We start from the raw sequence: 6,379 nt of genomic DNA, 5'->3' as shown, positions 1-6,379 counted from the left end.
CAGCTGATGTCCTGACTCTATCCAGGATCAGGATGCTGTGCGCGGCGCATAGCGTTGTGACGTTATGCGCTGCGCACAGCGCTGTGACGTCAGGACCTCTGCTGCGCTCCGGAAGCAGGATGGTAATTGTATGCAATTGCGACTGGTGCAACTCCTATAGCTACGCCACTGACCCTAGTTTTATATATCTTTACAATACTACACATATAACTGGTATCGCTGCTTCCATAAAAATCTGAACTACAGTATTACAACATAACATTATTTAACCCACACGGTGAACGCCGCAAAAAAATAAATGTAAATGCCAGAATCGCTGTGTTATGGTCACTTCATCTCCCCAAAAAAATTAAATAAAAAGTGATTAAAAAGTATTATGTACCCCAAAGTGGAACCAATAGAAACTACAGCTCGACCTGCAAATAATAAGCCCTCACACCACTCAATAGACAGAAAATGTAAAAAAATAATCGCTCTCAGAATAGGGCACATTTTAGTTTTTAACAATCATTTTTTTCCTTGTAAATGTAGTAAAATATATAAAAAAAACATAAAATCGCAGTAATTGTGTTAACCCGCAGAATAAAGTTAAATGTCATATTTACTGCACAAAGACCCCCAAAAAATAGAGGAATCAAAGTTTTTTTTCCCATTCCACCCCACAAAGACTTTCTTTCCAGTTTCCCAGTACATTATATTGTACAATATATGGTGTCGTGAAAATATACAACTCATCCCGCAAAAAACAAGCCCTAAGATGGCTATATAGATGGAAAAATAAAAAAGTTGGCTTTTGGAAGGTGGGGAGGAAAAATATAAGTAAAAATACGAAAAATGGCTGCAGCGGAAAGGGGTTAAGAAAACATTATTTTCACATTGTACCCATTAAATGAAAGTTTTACATAAAAGTATGCAGAATTTCTAGTTTATCAGCAAACAGTAGACTGCATAATAGGAAGTTGTATGTTTGTAGTGTAGTTTGTGCTTCGTGTGAGATACAATTACAATATAAGGAGGAAACACTCAGTGTAGTACAATGTGGTTAAAGGGGGAGACAAACTTTTAATTTAACTGAAAAAAGTTTTTAAACCAAACACTAGCTGTTTATGCCATAAAATAAAATATAATATAAAATGCTGATTATGGAAATACAAGGGGGCTGCACGTTATTTTTTAAAATTATTTGATGAAAATCCCAAAAATCTTATATAAAAAAATAATTTTTAAAAACAATGTGCAGTTCCCCCGGATTTCCAAAATCAGCCAAGGAAAACCAACAGCCGCAGTGTGATAATATCAGGATGTGAAGGTTCATGGCTATTGGTGCCTTCCCTTCCTAAAAATACCAGTCTGCGGCTGCCCCGGGATCGTCCCGTCTCATCAGATTGGCCGATCCTGACTGTTCCCAGCACTTCCCGATACCTCTGGGGCATTGGATACCAGTGTAATAGTAGGGGTTAGTGTCAGCTAATCGTGGACATAGCATACCTCTGGCTGACACCAAGCCCCAGCGATAGTAAGGGTATGTTCACACGCAGTGACTTAAAACGTCTAAAAATACGGAGCTGTTTTCAGGCGAAAATAGCTCCGGATTTTCAGACGTTTTTGTAGCAACTCGCGTTTTTCTTGGCGTATTTTATGGCCGTTTTCGGAGCTGTTTTTCAATGGAGTCAATGAAAAACACCTCCAAAAACATCCCAAGAAGTATCCTACACTTCTTTTGATGAGCCGTCATTTTCCACGCCGTATTTTGACGACGCGTAAAATGAAGCCTCGTGGGAACAGAACACCGTAATTTCCATTGAAAGCAATGGGCAGATGTTTGTAGGCGTATTAGGGGCGTAAAACGCCCGAATTACGTCTGAAAACACTGCGTGTGAACATACCCTAATAGAGCGGCGTCAGTCAGAAACTGCCATTACTAAAAAAAACACGTTATTGAAATAAACACTTCCCCACTACAGCTCTCTATCACCAGTTTATTTGTAAAAATGTACATCCAAGACACGGATACCTGTAAAAAAAAAACACAGGCAATAAAACATGGCAATTACAAGCATACAATGATATAATTACATCCAAGAAGCTGATTCCTGACGTCCCCGGCGCTGTCAGCGAGGATGTTTCTGTAGCTGGAACTCCATCAAGATCCTAGCAGGGAAAGTGTCAGAAGAGATGGACACAGCGCTGACGTCATCAGCACTGACGTCGTCAGCGCTGGTCCATCCGAGGGCAGTGGAGCAGAGGGCATGTCTCAGATTTGCAAACAAAAGTCTCCATATGCAAGCCTGAGACAGCGGCGACAATCTTGCATCCAGAACAATAGAGAACGGACAAGAGGGAACAGTGTCAGAAGCAAGAAACAGAAGGACACAGGTAAGGTTTCGTTCACATCTGCATCGGGCTTCCGTTCATGGGTTCCGTCAGACCTTTCCTCAGGGGAACCCATGAACGGAACCTAGTTGCCTACGCTATTGATTCCACCAAAAGAACGGAAACCATAAGCAATGGAAGCATTACCATTGAAATCAATAGTAATGGAAAGCTATGGTTTCCGTTTGGTTTTTGTTCACGGGTTTCCCTGGCGGAAAGGTCTGACAGAACCCGTAGACAGAACCCCGACGCAGATGTGAACAAAGCCTAAGTTAACCATAATTTTGCAGTTTTTAATGAATTTTTTTATGTCTTTTTAAAACTGGATGGTTGCTTTAATTTTCGCTGTGGTGTGGCTTTATGAAATATATACGCACTGCCAGGTTTCCTTACAGATTACAGCTGGTCAATGGGGACGAGGGGGGACACTTTGTGGTCTACTTATTGTCAAGGGACCCTTCTGACAAATAGAGATTGTCCAAAGCGGAGAACCATTTTAAGGTCTGGTTTTGACTCTCCCTTTTTGTTAGAAAAATCCCTAAAAATACCTGCAGTGATCAGCACAATCTGCAGGGGAACCTAACAGGAAGTTTTTAATTTCCCTACAGCGCCACCTCAGCGGATATGAAGCATTGCAGTTTCCCACTGAAATTAATAGGATGTCCATGTAATGCACAGTTGATCCAGGTCCTCTAGAGACACTCTTTGTAGGATTTCTAAATCTCAAACAGCTGTAGAGAAAACTATTCCTTCTATGTATAGACCCAAATTCCTGGTGCTCTAGAGTTCTGTGATTTATAAATAAATTAAATATTATATAAAAGTTTTGACTTTTCATTTACAACTTTCCATAATCTGAAGTAATAACACGTTGTACTCCAAAATGAGTCAAATGTGAAATCCAATCTTGTTGTTGTACCTTGTAAAGTTGTGTACTTGTCACCTTGTTATTAATCAGATGTTCCATCACCGATTATAAGTCTTACATTATAGAAGCTTTATAGATCCTGAAACTCCAAATAGGAGAATTTTCCAGAAGTGATATAAACCAGATGCTGTATTGTCAAATCGTCAAGCAAAACCAATGACTCATGTTACTCCTGTCTAGTTATAGAGATAGAGAAATATAGGATTGGCTTGTACTCATGCTCTTCATGTGGTTGGGATACATGCGTTTACTAAGCAATGAAGCTGTACAATAAGTATAGCGGGCAGGGTCAAATTTAGAGTTTATTCCGCCCTAGGAACTTTAATCCCCCCCCCCCTTCCATCAAATCCAAAACCTCTGGACTGGTCTCAATTCCTCTCCCTCCATCAAATCCAAAGATTCTGGTCGGGTCCATTGATTCTCCTCCCCCACCTCAACCAAATCCAAAGCTCTTGGGCTGATTATCCATTTGGACATCCATATCTCCCCTAATCAAAACCAAGGCAGACAGCCCCTGGGCTAATCTCATCACCCCCTCCCCATTAAATCCAGGAGTTGGTTATCCTGCAAGTTCAGAACTGTCTATTAGATCCCATTTAAGTGGTTACACCCATTTGAATCCATGATAGATTAGGGGGTTTCTACCATTTGATTTACATGACATGCCTACTGGTTTGAACCTACAAAATATTTTTTATTTTGAACCTGCAAAATATTTTTTATTTTGAACCAAACAATCATTAAGATAAAAAACCCAACTTTATTGTGATATGTATTCACCCTCTGAAAGTCAGTACTTTGTCGTGGTGCCGCTTTTTGGTGCCATTACAGAGAAAAGTCTCTTGGGGTGAGTCTCTATTGGCTTAGCACATCTAGACACTGGAGTCTTTGCCCATTCTTCCAGGCAAAACTGCTCCAACTCCGTCAGATTAGATGGTTATGTTGTGGTACAGCCCCGTACTACATCCCGTACTGTGTTAGCTCCTGTGCCTTATCTAGTGTTGGAGTCGTGTTGTGTCATCTGCCACGCCTGCTGTCATATACAACCTCTGGTATAATCCGCCATGACTGGTGTCATCTTCCTCACCTGTTGTCATATACCACATCTGGTATCATCCGCCACGTCTAGCGTCATCTGCCACATCAAGTTCCATCCGTGCCAAAGTCTCTGCTACTGTCTGGACTCTTTCAGGTACTCTAGTGCTAGGACTTTGCATAGACTTTTGATATAGACTGTTGTTTTGCCAGCTGGCACTCCACTAGGGCACAGCGGCTTAGTTGGTCCACATACCCCTAGATCTTGACAGGCACAGGGTATGGTACTATTATATTCAGGGGCACAGTGTATGGTACTATTATTTTCAGAGGCATAGTGTGTAGCACTATTATATTCAGGGACACAGGGTATTACACTATTATATTCAGGGGCATAGAGTGTGGCACCATGAGAATTTTTTCTTGGCTTATAGGTGCGAAATATTGGAAAAATTAGCTTCCGAAGACATCTGAGCGACAAACGCTGCAGAAATAGGTCGTGGCCAAGAGGTGTCATCATAGAGGTCTGGACTGGATGGAAAAGAAAAGAGAAAAAGAACGACTCCAATCTGAGAAGACATTACATTCACTAAATGTAAATGTTTATTCTTCCTGTTACTGATCAGTACTGTAGTCACTGTATGATATGCAGCGAGATGATGGGTGTATCATTCTTTTTTGTGAAACAGCAACTCCCAGCATATCCTTACCATTGTTCATGCTATACTGGGAACTGTGGTTTTATGCTATACAAAACATATGGCAGGGGTTATTTGTGCTTGTGCTCCATATATGTACTGTACTTTGTTCTGGTGCTGTATATATGTACTTAGCTTGGTCCAGGAGTTATATACATCAGAACAACCAAGCAAAATACATATATACAGCACCAAAGAGAAGCTCAATACATATATACAGCACTAAAGAGAAGATCGGTACATATATACAATTTCAGAACCAAGCTCAGCATATAAATACAGCACCAGAATCGAGCTCAGTGTAACACCACCGGGTTTGTGGACACGCTTGACCACTACAACATAATGTAGTAGTAGCTGGTCAAATAAATATAGGACCGTCACTAGTCAGTGGTATCTGGTTGGCAGGCTGGTGCCGGATAGCTGGAGGCTGGCTTGTGCTGGATTTTTGGAAGTGGGCCTGTGCCGGATTATTGGAAGATGACCTGTGCTGGGTTATCGGAAGCTGGCTTGTGCTCTATTATCGGAAGCAGAACTGGTCTCGAACAATGGAGGCAGATACTGGACTTGTCATGGACAACGGATACTGAAATCTTCAAGGACACGGGATTTGACACGGACACCAGACACGGATACTGAAGTTGTCACGGATGCTGGATACAGAAACAGGCTACGGAACCTTTGCAGACCAACACAAGGTCAGCAACAACATTGCTCAGGCACTGAGGAAGTGGGCGGAGTTCCTTAAAAAGTCCAGAGTGTGCTGGAAAAGTTTGGGAGCAATATTCTTGGTGAGCGAGCGCGCACTCTACGGGCACAGTCTGGAAGAGAGAGTAGCATGCTGGCGTCCCAGAGCAGAGATACACCGGTGCAGAGGACAGGATGGCTGGCGGCTACAAAACTAAAACCAAGCATAGTGCATATATGCATCATAACAACCAAGCTCAAAACATATATACATGTACCGAGCTTGGTTTTTGTGATGTATTTATGTACTAAGCTTGGTTGTGGTGCAGTATATACAGAATGTACTGAGCTTGGTTCTGGTGATGTATTATGTGCTGAGCTTTGTTCTGGTACTGTGTATATGTACTGATCGTCTCTTTGGTGCTGTATATATGTATTGAGCTTGGTTTCAGTGTAGTATATATGTATTGAGCTTTGTTCTGGAGTTGTACATTTGTATTGAGCTTGGTTCTAGTGTTGTATATATATGTACTGAGCTTTGTTCTGGTGCTGTATTTATGTACTGGGCTGTGTTCTAGTGCTGTATTTATGTACTGAGCTTGGTTCTGGTTTTATATATATGTATGATTTTGGATCTGGTGTTGTATTTATGTACCGA

The sequence above is a fragment of the Rhinoderma darwinii genome, chromosome 2, assembly GCF_050947455.1.
Source record: "Rhinoderma darwinii isolate aRhiDar2 chromosome 2, aRhiDar2.hap1, whole genome shotgun sequence".
Taxonomy (NCBI): Eukaryota; Metazoa; Chordata; class Amphibia; order Anura; family Rhinodermatidae; genus Rhinoderma; species Rhinoderma darwinii.
This window is presented reverse-complemented; position numbering follows the sequence as displayed.